The 16,506-nt window shown below is 39.5% G+C and overlaps 1 pseudogene; it reads left to right on the plus strand.

Annotated features, from left to right (window-relative positions):
* The first annotated feature begins 2,250 nt into the window (after window positions 1-2,250).
* Window positions 2,251-16,506, plus strand: part of LOC113424399 (uncharacterized) — a 30,158-nt pseudogene continuing 15,902 nt past the window's right edge.

Here is a 16,506-nt window from a genome sequence, read left to right on the forward strand (position 1 = left end):
GGCGGCAAGGAATTCAGACCACCTTGTCATTCTTGGAGATAGAATGTTCAGGGTGGCCCTGTTTCCTGCCAGGATTCCCAGCAGTGGCTTGTGGTCGGTGACGATGGTGAACGTCTGGCCGTAGATGTATTCATGGAACCTTTTGACAGCGGCAACGATAGCCAGGGCCTCCTTGTCCAGCTGGCTGTAGTTTCTTTCCAGTTTGGTGAGGGTCCTTGAGAAAAAGGCAATGGGTGCTTCTTTTCTGTCGGCGAGAGTGTGGCTGAGGATGGCGCCGACGCCAAAGGGTGATGCGTCACATGTGACAGCTAGCGGTAGGGTCTCGTTGTATTGGATGAGGACAGCATCCGAGGTGAGTAGGTCCTTGGTTTTGTTGAAGGCGGCTTCCTCGCGTTTCCCCCAAGTCCAAGGGGCCGCCTTGTCCAAGAGCCTATGCAAAGGCTCCGCCGCGGTCACCTTCTGTGGCAGGAAAACATTATAGAAATTAAGCAGCCCTAGAAATGCCTGTAGTTCCATTTTATTCTTCGGCCTGGGGGCTTCCTTGATTGCTCTGATTTTTTTTCCGGTTGGGTGAATTCCGTGCCGGTCTAAAAGGTACCCTAGGAATTCGACTCTCTCGGTATGTAATTGGCATTTTTCTTTTTTAACCTTCAGCCCCGCATTTTTGAATTTCGTTAGGACCTCCCTCAGGCGGCCCTCCAGTTCTTTTTGGTTGGCTGCCGACACCAGTACATCGTCGAAGTAGGGCACCACCCCCTTGATTCCTTGCAGGAGTCTCTCCATGAGGCTCTGGAATATTCCTGGTGCCACACTGACTCCAAACTGGAATCTCTTACATCGGAAAGCCCCCCGGTGGGTTACTATGGTTTGCGCCTCGGCGGTTTCTGCGTCGACCGGCAGTTGTTGGTATGCTTGCGCCAGGTCGAGTTTTGCAAAAACCTTGCCTCCCCCCAGTGAGTGTAGGAGATGCTGAACCACTGGGACGGGATAGGCGCTCTGTTGTAATGCGCAGTTGAGAGTGGCCTTATAGTCCCCGCAGATTCTTACTGACCCATCGGGTTTGACTGGGGTGACTATGGGGTCTCCCACCTGGCGCGGTCAGTTGGTTCGAGAACCCCTGACTGACGAGCTTGTTTATTTGCTCGTCGATCTTGGGCCGGAGTGCGAAAGGTACCGCCGAGGTTTTAGGCGTCTTGGGGAAACGCTGGGGTCTAGGCTGAAAGAAATAGGGGGCCCTCGGTACTTGCCTAGGGTGCCGTCGAACACTTCCTGGAAGTCCCTTGTGAGTTGTTCCTCCCAATCGGCTTCCCCGATGTGATCGATGCCCGTCACTTCGATCCCGAGTGGCGCGAACCATTGCAGTCCTAAAAGGCTGGGTCGGTCTCGGTCTACGATCATCAAAGGGAGCCTTGCCTTCCATCCCTTGAATTTTATTTCGAAATGGCCGGTTCCGACTACCGGGATGCGATTTCACTGGTAGTCCTTGAGGATTAGTTTCTGGCTTTCCAGTCCCCTTCTTTGGATTTTGGGCATCAGGCGCTTGATTCCCGCCATGCAACCATGGAGAGGTAGGATCCGGAGTCCACCTCCATCTTGCATGGCTCGCCCTCGATGCTCACTTCCACATATACCTTCCGGGCGTCTTCGCTGGACGAATGGCCGATGACGACCGTCTGGTGGGTTTCCTCTCTCCGCCGGTCCTCGCCATTTCGGTGGCCCCGTCCGTCTCTGCTCCAACTATTTTCGGGTTTTCGGTCTCTGGGCCTGGGGGGGGTGCCGTCTCGTCTCCGGTTGCTGTTCTCCCCCCTCCGGGGGCTGTAGTTTTTCTTAAGTCGGCAGACTCGGGCGATGTGGCCTCTTTTATCGCAGTGCCGACATACTGCATCGAAAAATCGGCACTCCGATCGAGGGTGGTCGCCTCCGCACCCGGCGCATTGGGGTCCCGACTTACGACTCCATCGATCGCGCCAGTCTCGTCCTGTCTGGAGTCGATGGATGTCCTCTTCCTCGTCCGTGGTGCTGGAATCGGAGTCGAGGTCGCCATGGTGTGTGGTAGTGGTCTCCCGGAGGCTTGCTTCAGTGCGTGTCTTGGTTGTCGTGCCTGCTTCGATGGTCGCAGTGGGTCTCCGCATTCGAGCCGCTGATTTCCGTGTTGCTTTGGCTGCGGTGGCGTCTGCGAGGACGTCGGCGAGGGCGATGTCGCCTTTTGCCATCAGTCGGCTTTGCAGGACCGGATCTCTGAGCCCTAGGATGACGCGGTCTCGGAGTGCCTCGTCCATGTCCATAAAACCACACATGCCCCCGAGGTTCCGCAGGTCAGCCACGAAGTTGCTGATGCTCTCGCCCACTCTCTGGTCTCGTCGGTAGAAGTCGTGCCGCCTGATGAGGGTGGGCACGGCGGGGGCATAGTGGTTTCGGAGTAACGGCTCGAGATCGGCCCAGTCCATTGTTTTCACGTCTTCGGGTTTCGTGAGGGCTTTCGCCATCTTAAACACCGCGGGCCCGCAGTGTGTGAGGAAGACAGCTCTTTTCTTCTGCCCATTCGCGTCCTTTAGGTTGCTACTTTCGAGGAACATCAGGAATTGGTCGGTGTACGATTCCCAATCCTCAGTAGCGGGTTTGAAAGGCGCTGGTGGGGCGATGCCGGCCATCTCGTCGGTCTTGTTTTCTCCGGACACGTGCTTTCGGGAATTAGGCTTGGAATCCCATCCTCGTCGCCAGTGTCGTGTCCATCGTGGAAGAAAGACTCGGAGCCAGTGACTTAATTTCAGCTCTTTATTTGCTCCGAGATCGGCTCGGCTCGAAAAGGGGAAAGCGGCGGCTTTTATTCTACAATCAAAACTAAGTACTTAAGATGGGCGCCACCATGGAAAGATCATCCTTTAATATCTGAGCTAGTGGTGGGTTTAAAACTTGAGCAAAGGAGAATCTATCACCTCAAAGGGTATTTGTTCCATTATTGAAAAATTATTAGGACTTTTTTCTCATATCAAAATTAAATATACATCCATATAATACAAAACCTGTTGTGTCTTCAACTTTTCTATGTAATAATCCTCCAGATACTTGAAGATAATTTCTTACCAACAGTCTAAACATATGCAATGCTTCCTCTCTTTACCTGCAGATTTTTTCTTTCCAGGCTACTTAGCATATTGTTACTGTCCTTTAGAAAGAATCCTTCTCAAATAACTTCCTAAACTGTGGTATCTAGATGTGGGTAGAATAATTTATCTATGTTTCCATCTTTAAAATGGGCAGCAAAGCCAATATTTTTTGTGGCAAAAAAATGGGGTTGGAGCTGTTCACCTGACTTTGTTTGGGAAGAGAAATACATGTTACAGTTATTAAATTAATTTAATTTAATTTTAGATTTGTAAGGTCACCCAATTCAAAATGAATCTAGACAGCATATAGTATTGTTACTCCTCATTTTAAGAATATAGATTGATGGATTAAAAAGTGAATTTGACACTGGCAAATATGTATTTATGTATATATTATATTTATTAGATTTTTATCCCACCTTTATTATTTTGTAAGTAATAAGCCAGTGAATATCTCCCCCTCCGCATAACAACTCTCTGACGTGGGCTGAGCTGGGGCAGAATCCAAAATCACCCAGTGACTTTCATACCTACTACAGAACTAGAACTCACAGCCTCCTAATTTCTAGATCAGGAACTTTAACTACTACACTAGACTGGCTCTAATCTATTGTAGATATTCACAAGTATGAATGGCCTGAGGAGTCTACTGTTCTCAGAAAACATTAATCTTATTGTAATTCTTTGTTTTCCTGCTACAGTTCAGTCGCACAAACCAGGGGGGAAATATTCATTACAATTTATCAACAGTATCAACAGTAGAGACCTTCAAATTTCTAGGTTCTACTATATCACATGACCTGAAATGGACACCTAACATCAAAAACATCATCAAAAAAGCACAACAAAGAATGTTCTTTCTGTGCCAACTCAGAAAGCTCAAACTGCCCAAGGAGCTGCTGATACAGTTCTACAGAAGAATTATTGAGTCTATCATCTGCACCTCTATAACTGTCTGGTTTGGTTCTGCAACCCAACAGGACAGACACAGACTTTAGAGGATAATTAGGACTGCAGAAAAAACAATTACTACCCACCTGCCTTCAATCGAGGACCTGTATACTGCACAAGTCAAAAAGAGGGCTGTGAAAATATTTACAGACCCCTCACATCCTGGACATAAACTATTTCAACTCCTTCCCTCAAAAATGACGCTATAGAGCACTGCACACCAGAACAACTAGACACAAGAACAGTTTTTTTCCCAAAAGCCACCACTCTGTTAAACAAATAATTCCCTCAACACTGTTCAACTATTTACAAAGTGTACACTACTATTACTGTTAATCTTCTCATCACTCCTTATCACCCATCCACTCCCACTTGTGATTGTAGGACTGTAACTTTGTTGCTTGTATCCTTATGATTTATATTGACTGTTTCCTAGTATGATTTGATTGTTGATTGTACCCTATGACTATCATTAAATGTTGTACGTTATGATTCTTGATTCTTAACAAATGTACCTTTTCTTTTTGTGTACTGAGAGTAATTACACCAAGACAAATTCCTTGTGTGTCCAATCACACTTGGCCAATAAAGTATTCTACATTTCTGTGGGTTATCCATCAGGATTACAAAGCACTGAAAGCATGATACAACGCCAAAACAATTGTTTTGTATGACTCACAATCTTTAATCTGTCTTCATTCAGATGAATTTAAATGTCCCCTGTCCAACTAGGATAATTTTAGAGTGTGCATAGAATGTATGGATATTTATGCTTTGTCTGGGATTTTTCAAAGGGATTATATTGGGAAACGAACCATGCATCCCCATTTCTTTATGAAATATTAGCTGATTTCCTTTGTTTCTATTCCATTTTCTTCTCCCAGGCAATATTAGGAATGCAGCAATGAAAGAGGGAGCAGTGGAACCAGCAGAAGAGGGAGACTTCCAGTAAAAGCCTTGATGTTTCCCATGAAACAACCATGAGATAGGCTTGGTTTCCTGGCTATGTCCCCAGTGGAACTGTGTCTTACTGGAACAGCCACACTAACTGATATGAATATCCTTGCGTGATTTCAGACTGTTCAGCTAGTTATTACAGTTCCAGCCGGGGTCCTTACTGCTATTACACAGGTGGAAACAAAGAATATCCACTTCTCAGTTCCAGATTTTGGTGAATGATCATTACTTTGAATCATTGAGCTGGTGGCTGGGTTCATGGGGTAATGTCCCATCCAACTCGATCAATACTTGCTCAGGTATAAGAGTATATGTTGGTAAACTCAACAATATACTTTCTATTCGAATAGGCATTCATCATGGTCCAGAATAGATATGATTTGGACGTCAACAGAATTATTATCTAATATTCAAGAAATAAACATTGAAACAAGTACATGGGCAGATCATAACCCAATGACAATTAAATGGAAAGGACAAAAAAGAAGATCTAGATGGACATTAAATAATACTATCTTAAAGGAAAAAGATTTCACACAATGGATGGAAAAAGAACTGGCCTTCTTCTTTAATGAAAATAGAAAAGAAGATACTTCAATACAGAATGTTTGGGACACAATGAAGGCATATGCAAGAGGATTGATAATGGAATATACAAAGAAAAAGAATATTAGGAAGAGGCAAATGATTAAAACTTTAGAAGATGATTATAAAAAATTGGAAAAAGAATTACAGAGAACGCCACAGAAAAAAGATATTAAATTTAAAATGGACATAATTAAACATAAAATGGATCAAACAGAGAAAGAAGAATTGGCGCAAAAAATCAGAAGCGCCAAACAGAACTATTTTGAGGATGCAAACAGGCCAGGTAGATGGTTAGCATACAAACTGAGAAAAGAGAAAGAATCAAGGAGAATACTACAGTTAATGGATGAACAAAGTCAAGTTTGTCATGGTAATAAGGAGAAAAAGAGAATTATTCGAGACTTTTATGCACAATTATATAAGCAGGAGGATTTTGATGAGGGGAAAATCAAACAGTATTTACAAAATGCTAACCTACCTAAGATACCTGATGAAACTGGGAAAATGTTAGAAAACCCAATAACAATGATGGAATTAACTGAAGCACTCAATAGGCAGATTAACGGAAAGCACCAGGACCAGATGGTTTCCGGCAGAATTTTATAAAACATTACAAGAATCGTTGAGTATTCCATTGTTAGAAATTATGAATGAAGTTATAATAAATAAGAAAATACCTAAAACATGGTCAGAAGCTTATATTACGCTTATCCCAAAAGAAGGGGCTGACCCATCACAAATTAAGAACTATAGACCTATTTCTTTATTGAATGCAGATTACAAAATATTTGCTTCAATTTTGGCAGAAAGGCTTAAAAAATACCTAAATAATTTTATTCATCCTGATCAGAATGGATTTCTACCAAAGAGACAAATTAAAGACAACATGAGAGTAATTTTGGACACGTTGGAATATTATGAGGCACACCCTGAAAAACAAATGGCTTTGATATTTTTAGATGCTCAAAAGGCATTTGATAATGTGAATTGGAGATTTATGTTATTATTATTGGAACAGATGGGTTTTGCTAGAAAATTTATTCAAGCAATAGAAGCTATATACTATAAGCAAACAGCAAAAGTGATGATAGAGGGAGAATTTACAGACTCTATCAATATTAAAAAAGGCACAAGACAAGGATGTCCACTATCCCCTTTGTTATTTGTATTGACCTTGGAAGTGTTAAATAGAAATATTAGAGAGGATACAAATATAAAAGGAATGAAAGTTAAAAAGGAGGAATTTAAATTGCAAGCCTTGCGGACGATTTGGTCTTTATTCTGGAAGACCCTCTAGAGACAGCTTTAAAATTACTGGAAAAGATAGAGACGTATGGTGAGATGGCTGGCTTGAAAATAAATAAAGACAAAACAAAGATTCTGACAAAAAATATGTTATTAAGGCAAAGAGAAGTGTTGGAAGACCTATTGAAAATTCAAGTTACGAGTAAAGTTAAATACTTGGGGATATTTTTGACGTCAAGATGTACTACATTGAAAGAGAATAACTATATTAAACTTAAACAGCAGATAGCATCTGACTTGAAAAAATGGGAAAACTTACAATTATCTTTGATAGGTAGAATTTCAACAATTAAAATGAATATCTTACCCAGAATTTTATATTTGTTTCAAACAATACCAATTAGGCTTGGTAAAGATTATTTTGATGAATTAAATAAAATGGTGTTGAAGTATATATGGCAAGGTAAGAAAGCGAGAATAAAATTAAAACTTTTACAGGATGCTAGAACTAGAGGAGGATTTGGCCTTCCTAATTGGGAGTTGTATTATCAAGCTGCAAATTTAATGTGGGTTAAAGAATGGATAACGTTAAGAAAGTCTAGATTACTGGCATTGGAAGGACATGACTTATTATTGGGTTGGCATGCCTTTTTATGGTATAAGGGAACTAAATCGCAGGGTTATTTCAGAAGGCATTATATACGGGAATCGTTATGGTTGAATTGGGAGAAAATTAAGAAACAGTGTTATTTGAAAATACCAGTCTGGTTATCAACTATCAAAGCTTTTTCCTATCCCATAATCTATAAGGAGGAACAAACAGTTAGATATGGGGAAATACTGGATGAAAAGGGTGAACTTAAAACGATGCAAAAGCTAGAAGAACAAGATATAAAGATGAATTTGTTTTCATATGCGCAAATACACTCAAGGTATCTTAAAGATTCTAAAACGGAAGGATTTTATGATAAATTGATTGATCTAGATAGGATTTTGACAGGTTCTGATGAAAAAGTGATTAAAAAACTATATAGTTATTTGTTGGAAATTAAATTAGAGGAAGAACAAGTCAAAGAAACAATGATTGTTTGGGGGAAGAATTTTGGATATGGGATTGATTTAGAGAAATGGCAAAAATTGTGGTCTCAAAATTATAAAATGACAATGTCAGTAGCATATAAAGAAAATTTGTATAAGATGTTTTACAGGTGGCATTTCCCCCCGACAAGAATAGCAAGAATGTTCAAGAACAAATCTGAAAAGTGCTGGAAATGTCATCAGACCCCTGGCTCATATTACCATATGTGGTGGACTTGTGAGGAGGCCAGGAAATACTGGACTAGAATTCGCATATGGTTGGAAGAAATGACAAAAGAACATATAGATTTGAAACCGGAGATTTTTCTATTGGGAATCTTACCTGATACATTCAATAAAAACTTAAAGTATTTGATTGTAAATGTATTAACAGCGGCTAGGATTGTATTTGCTAAAAATTGGAAGAGTGAGAAAATACCATTAGAGGAAGAAATTATTAAGAAAATACTGGAATGTGCTGAAATGAGTAGATTGATATTTGAAATTAGAGAACAAGAAGATAAACAATTTTATGAAGTTTGGGATCTTTTTTATCAATGGTTAGATAAAACAATATAATAATAGAATATTTAGAAACCTAGGAAACAATGAATATATATATTTTTTTGGTTTTGATAATATTTTTAGAATATTTTATTAAGATAGATTTGGTATGATTTTACGATTTGTTATAAAATAAATTAACTAAATTATAGTTATCTCGCTTAAGTATGAATTAGTAAAATTATAGTCAAATGATTGTTTAATAATGATATTAGGATATATAATTGTTGATTGATAATATGAGTTATTATGTAATATAATTATTATGATGACTACGAAATGGATGCACAAAAAGGAGTGGTAAACCAACCGATACACTGTCTGTAAATTTATGAAGAATGATGATGTTTTTATGTTATGTTTTATGTTTTATGTGTTTTTATTTGTTGTTAAAATCAATAAAACTTTTATTAACCAAAAAAAAAGAGTATATGTTGGTAAAAATAAGTTTGGATTAAGCAAGGTGGTCAGCGAACATTAAGCTTTCTTCATTAGTCAGAATGGCAAGGAAAACTAGTATAAATACTATGATGTCCTGATCATTAATAAAGACTCTCTCAGCGCATCTCCAATGTCAATTAGGACCTAAAGCAGGGATCCTACAGTGAGGGAGGCATGGCATTAGCTTCCAGCAAACTCATCAATGAAGATTATAAGGCAATGAAGAAGATTACGACCTTATCAGGAACTGTGATTTCTGAACATTCCTGGGATGTTGGCATGTTCAACTCTCAGACAGTCAGCTTTAGTATGACAGCAGGGATACTCAACATCTTTGGAGGATCATGGGGCATTTCATCAGATAAATCCTTCAACTGGAATAAGGGTTATACATATAGCGAATCAGTCACATATTCTGAATCAATTGAGATTGAAATTCCACCCAACTACAGCTGTGAGTTGAAAATGAATGGCAAGAAAATGAGGGAACAGGTTCCTTTCACTGCTACAGCCACCTGTTATTACTATGATGGAACCCAGTGGAGTGCCACTGTCCAAGGAATCAGCTACAACATAGTTGGGTTAAAAGGAGATGCAGAGGTTGAGTGCTTTGTCCCAATCCCAAATGCTGCCCCTGCATTGCATAGATTGGGCATGTAGCTATATTAGGTTGCAGAAAGAATCCAAATAAAGTTAATTATTGTTGAGCCTTTAGAAGGATTCATTGTAAATTGAGGTTTGTAATCCAAAAATAGTTTTTTGCATGAGGCTATTCTTTTTGCTTCATTGGTATTAGTAAAACAAACCAGTTAACTTCCTTTGAACTGAACCTGCTATAAAGCAGAAATTTTTCTTAGGCTTTAATTCTACATTACAAATTCAGTATAAATGCAAATTGTGCTCATTTGTTCATAGCAAAGAAATCTCCAAGAGAAAGGGTGTTATATTATTTGAGCTCTGTAATCTTAAAAACAATGGTTGAGGTTTTGTGAACCTGACTTTTGCCATTAAACTAATATCACTACCAAATTCATTTGAAATTAATGTTCTTAATTCCTTAAAAGTAAATATTGGTCAGACCTCCAACTATATATGTCTATTTTTATCTTTTTCCCTAGGTCTTCTTTTTGCTTTGACATTTATCTTCTCTTCCTCTGCTGTTTTTCTGTTCTATTATAATATTCCTATTCTTAAATTATAATAAGGACTCTTACACAACAGTGATATAAAGTATTATATTGTAGTTTAGAAATTAATATTAAAGTTCAACCGTGCTTTTAAAAGGTAAATGGATGCTCTTCCATTATTTTTATCTGATATATTCCCTTGCAGGAGCAAGGAGACAGCAAAGGTCAATTTGCATGGCATGTAAGGTGGTAGAGGGTAGAGGGGGACCAACCCCTGAGGCAGCTGGGAGTTCCTGGGGAAGCAGGATTTCCCAAGGTGGCTGAGGCTTCATATCATGCTGTACTGTTGAGATAAGTTGGGGGAGCTTCCAGGTGCATCTGTGGTTCATGCTGCACTGCAGCTCCAGAGGTGTTTTGCAATCCCAGGGCTGCAGTGTGCCAAGAAACCGCTAAGCCACAGCTTGGCAAGCAACCTCAGAGTTCTGCAGTTCTATGACTGCTTCAGGGTGCAGAGATACTGGGGCGAGGGGGTGATAGGCATTTGGGAGGGACTTAAATGGGAGGCTGTCCCTTAACTTGGAAAAATCATTGCTTGAAGCTAGGAAGGATCAAGGCTACCAAAGCTTGGTTTGGGGTAGATCCTCAGCTAAAGATGAGTGCAATTCAATTAACAATGGCAACAGGAGTGCTGGGATGCTATTGCTAAGTGATATAGTCACATGACATCATGCTTTGTGACTGCATTGCTTAGTGATGAAAATTTCAGCCCCAATTTTCATTGTAACTTGTTGACTACCTGTACATGCTTTTCTTCTTGCAAGCCATGGGTGAAATTAGACTTAGAATAATTTTATTGTCACTTGGAATGTACACTAATCGCCATACATTAAAATGAAATTTCATTGCATTCAGCTTTTAAAAACATGACAAAATAAATAAATAAAAATTATGCATATACTCACATATATTATATGACATGGAGAAATAGCACAGTCTAGTTCGGACATACATGTACATGGCAAGAGAAACAAATCTTGCGAGTTTACCAGGCAAAGACGCTAGAAATACTTCGAAACTCCTCCCAGAGGGGAGCAAGAGATCCAGACCCAGACTGTGAAGTGGGTCTGTGGGGTCTCTAATGCTTTAAGCTCTCAGCACATAGCGCTTATAAGCAGTTCCTGTATAATTGTTCCTAGATCACAAAAGATATGAAATTAACTCTTGCAATACAACTAATGCAACTACAAATTCATTCTTGTTCAGGGAACTTTGAGGAAACTCATGCATTATAATGAATGCCATCAATTATTGTACCTGCTGAAGTATTTTTTCCAGTTTTATATCTGGATGGCTCTAAGTCTACGTGTTTGCACTTTTCCAATTTAGTTTGAGATTTCTGTCTGTTCTTGAAAGAGGATTAATGGAATTACACTGTAATGCAGGAACAGTGGTTATGAAAGGGGAAGCTGCTTATAAAAAATAGGTAGCTGCATTTCTTTCATAATTTTTCTTTGAGACTTCTTTTGTTAGCTTAAAAGCACCAAGCACATCAGGGCAGCAAGATAGTTCCGGCATATTTAGAGATATTGTGAAATGGTTGATATCTGAGGGTTTCAAAATTATTGAAGTCTGCCCTGCCTCCTGCAGTAGAGTCATTTCTGCTGCTATCTATTATGTGTTTGGGAGGTTCCTGACCTGGTGTACTTCTAGTTCTAAAAAGACAGTTTTCACAAGCTGTGCTGCTCTACTAGGGATTACATGGTAAAAATGATATAATTTCAATAGCACCATCTTTTTGCCATATAACATCGAAATAAGTAGCTAGGTTTGTGTATTTGCTTGGCATTGATTGAAGGGAGGATTATTTTTTCCTGTTGTCCTTTATGGTTTTACTCTGTGTGTATGTATATATATATGTGTGTGTGTGTATAGATACATACACACACCTAACTGTAACACACACACACACACACACACACACACACACACACACATGTTTTCTTAAGTTTTCACGGGTATTTATATGTATGGCATTCAGCTTTGTTTGGGTATTTTCCCACGTCATTATAGTTGTGCTTTTAAAGTTATAGCAACGTTTCAGCAGAATCTCATCTGCCATCATCAGGCTTCTGTATTGTGTTCGTTTGTTGGTGAGGGCTAGCTTCCAGATGTCTGGTAGGAGGGAGGTGTCATCCCGTCTATTCATGTTATGGGGGTGTTTCTCTATCTCGATGGCTTCCCTGATTATTCTCTTGCTGGAGTGTTCAGTGTTGGATATTAATTTGGTTCCTTCGAAATTAATTTCATGTCCTGTGGCTTTAAGGTGCTGGAAGAGGTGCTGGAAGAAATACCCCCATAACATGAATAGACGGGATGGCACCTCCCGCCTACCAGACATCTGGAAGCTAGCCATCACCAACAAATGAGTCCCAGCCACAAAACCCAACACCAGACCCGAAACAACATGGGACATCACTGCCAATCCCCCTCATCAGACCCAGGCCCAAGCCCATCCTATAAACGAAGGACAACCACCATCCAGAAAACAGACCACAGCTGCTTCACCACCCCGACCCCAAAACCAAACAAGCTGACACATGCCAAGAACACAGACCCAGACCCCAAACTCGAAGCCAGACTAAAACCCAGAATGCTACATCACGGCCACCTGCTCAGGATATCACATCAGAAAACTCAGGAAATTACACCACAAGAACTCAAGAAGTTGCAAAACAGCAAATGACCCAGGATATCACAGCACAAGACCAAGGATACCACAGCAATAAATCTCACAAGGTCATCACACAACCCATTACTCAAGCAGTTACAACACAGGAGGCTAATGGAAAAGAGATCAAAACACAAACGACCCAGGAGATTACAATGCAGGGCCCAGGATACCACAACAAAAGAACTCGCAAGCCCATCACACAACCCATTACCCAAGCTGTTAAAACATGAGAGGCTAATGGAAAAAAGATCACTACAAAACAAATGACCCAGGAGATTACAGCACAAGATCCAGGATATCTCCACAACAAAACTCACAGGGCCACCACACAGCCCATTATACCAAAATCAACTCCATCAACCAATCAAGAGGCAGCAATGCAGCCAACCAGCCCAGCACACCAGCCCCCACCACCAGTATTTATAAAGAGACGGCAGTTCTGATCACACACTGCTTGCACTGGCATGAAGCCGAAAGCACCAGCCTGAGGATGGCGAGTGGGACCTCACCGAAACGTTGCCAAGATACTCTTAATCTTACACAGGAAAAGACCCGAACACACCTAGACCTACATACATACACACATATATATTCCCAGACACACATATATACATATACACACATACATATACGTGTGTGTCTGTGTCTGTCTCTCTCTGTGTGTATGTATACAGACGCACACACATACATATAAATGTGTGTCTGTGTCTGTGTGTCTGTCTCTATGCATGTGTGTCTGTATATAAAAAATCTCCTTCTAACCTTACCAAAAATTGTAGTAAAGGAGATCAAATAGAGAAAGTTGCAAGTTATCAATGGAAACTGAAAATAGTCCGCAACAGTCCGTAACAGAAAAATATTTAGAGTGAATTTATAGGTTGTGGGCAGACCACAAGATATCATTGGCCTGTGGAAGAGGACCTTCTCCATCTAAAAGTCCTGGTATTATCCTAATGACGCTGACTATAATTACCATTAGAAGATGCAAAATGTTTACTGCGGAGCAATTGTTAGCCAGTGGAGGAATTGTTCAGTAATTGTTCAGTCTTCGTTAGCAAAATACCTAACAGTTGGGCAACTGATTTTTAAGCCATTGTCATATACAAAACTTTATTAGTCTGATTAAAATATATTTATTACTCATGTATCAGTTCAAAACAGCAATGAGAAATATGATTTAATGTTGGCATCTCCGCATTCAGAACCGAAACACAGGACAAGGGCAAAAGTGGGTAAGCCTCTTATAGCCAAGTCTTACCTTTTTGAAGAGAGGGAGTCAATAGTTGGGTGTTGATATAATTTCCACACAAATAAGATTTCCCCCCTTTTTGCAAAGAGGGAGGGTAGTTGGTATATTGTCTTTTCATTTTCAAACTATATCATGGCTAACATGTAGTTACATATTTTTCATTTTCCTTCAAAATGTTGGGAAACTTTATTAATAATTTTCAGCACTTACGGTCAGAAGAATTCTGAAGGATTACTTCACCCTGCATGTAACTTAAATAAGATTATTTCAAAAAGCAGAAGATATCTTTTGAAGATAATCTTTTTGCCAGAAGCTCCATTATCTGAAAACAGGGAGAGGGTCTCCGTATAGACTGCTGCCTCCAGGGGAGTACTTGTACACTTCTCTTTCAGGATTCAGTAAAATGGAAAATTATTTAACAGTTTTTACCTGTTAATTGATTTAAAAGATCTTGATTCTAATTTCATGTTATATAATGTACACTTTCATTTTAAGTGTTATCACTTGCAAATTAATAAAAAGTGCTCTGTTACTGATATTTGCAATCAAGGATCAAACCAGGAGTCAAATCATGGAAATAATTTATTTAGAAAAGGATCCCCAAAAGTTTAATTTCTGAGTTGAGGCAGGGAGTTTAATCCTTGGATGCATGGAAAATACAAGTATTCAGTCTTTAAAGACTGTACCTTCAAAACCCTGCTATGCAAATGATGATAATAAAACCAATGAAATCCTGTAAGTGCTATCTCTACTTATGTTGTTAGATTATTTTAGCTAAATATTTTGTGGGAGGCCAATTAACTATTAGATAGATTGATAACTTGATATACTTAAAAAACTTGATTAAAGTAAGATTTAACCAGTAAACATTTCTTCTGTTACTCACAGACTAGAAGTGTGTGTTTGTGTGCATCCACATATATGTACATGCATGTATGTAGACTATACAATCTACCTTGGAAAAAAATCACTGTTAGTGCTCTGGCCACCAGAGAACTGTTTTCATTTAACCATTCCCTAAATATACAGTTATATCAAGCATGTCTAACTATCTGCAATACAGAAATAAGGTAGTCAATATTATATTGTTTACTTCATACTCATCTATAGAAGAACAAGGCAAAAGTAAAGAAAAGGAAGACCTATATTAAGGCAAAGTTGAGTCCTTGACCAATATTTGCTTCAGAAATATTGTGTTAATTGTCTAATCTATTGTTTAGGTTTAAATCTTATCTGTTTTTCTCTAAAAGTCTATCATGGAAAATCAAGGGGTCTGGGAAGATATTTGATACCGCTATCTAATGTGCTGTTGGCTATCATTAAGTAGTAGCAGAGTTGTGAGGATTCCAACTATTCCCTGGAGCATTAAGCCCCAGAGTCAGCTGTGAGTCCAAGAAACAATAGCAGCCTACAGGAAGAAAGTAGAATTCCAGAAGATCATTTGTCACTTTGGTCTGCTGAATGGGGAGATGTGGTTGACTTGGCACCTGAAGTTGAGGTGACCTTTTGCTATTTTGTTCTCTGAACAGCTCCCTTTTTCAATGGATGATCTATTGATTAGATTTTGGAAATACAATATCTTGAGACTCTCAGGAGTCTGAATCATCCTCATGTAGCTTTTCTAACACTCCATTAATGGATCATAATATGAACTTGAAATCAGAACTTGTCTACAGCAATTTGTAGATATTTGGTGTTGCTGGATTAAATATCCCATGACCACCTATATCACCATCTTTAGAAGCCTCAATTTGGGAATAACTGGCTGGAGTAAATGTGATTACTGGGCAGTTATGGAATCACAATCTATGTCATGATTTCATGTGATCATCAGTGCATGGTGATCTGAAAGTTCCTGGAGATAATGGCAATAAGCACAGCTGCTTTGCAGGGGAGAAAGCGAGAGAAAAATGTTCTGCTTTTATGCCTCCAGAAGGGAGGAAATGTTTTACTTTGTTTAAGATAGTGTGGGACAGCAGTTATATAATGAAGGAAGCATTTTTATCTTTCACTTCAGATTATTGGGTGGACAAGAAGCAATGGTTGCCTGCCTCCTTTGCCTTCTATTTGCCTGCAATCTTCTGCCAGTCCTCTTGGCTGGCAAAGGTAATACTGATACTGTGGTTTTAGAAGATGAATGAGCCTGGGCAATCTGATGTTAGATCCCATATATGCTGTTGAAAACTTTTCCAGTCTCTCCTCCTCAGTTTTCTTATGGGTTTTGATCTTTCTCCTCATCTCCTCTCTCACTCCTGGTCATTTTTTACTGTTTTCTTCTCTCCGGCTTTATCAGCTAATAGTATTGGCATGTCATTGAACATACTAGTCTTCCACGTTAGACCTCTTTAGTCATCTTGTCCTAATGAAATCATTTATTTAAGGACAGGAAATATTTTTCAAGTTATCTTTTCAGACAGCTGCAGCTAAGAATTGTATAATTGAGGCATGTACATTTCTGAGATGATTTTA

This window comes from Notechis scutatus, chromosome Z, assembly GCF_049901735.1.
Source record: "Notechis scutatus isolate UNSWTSFEM ecotype Mainland chromosome Z, rNotScu1.2, whole genome shotgun sequence".
Taxonomy (NCBI): Eukaryota; Metazoa; Chordata; class Lepidosauria; order Squamata; family Elapidae; genus Notechis; species Notechis scutatus.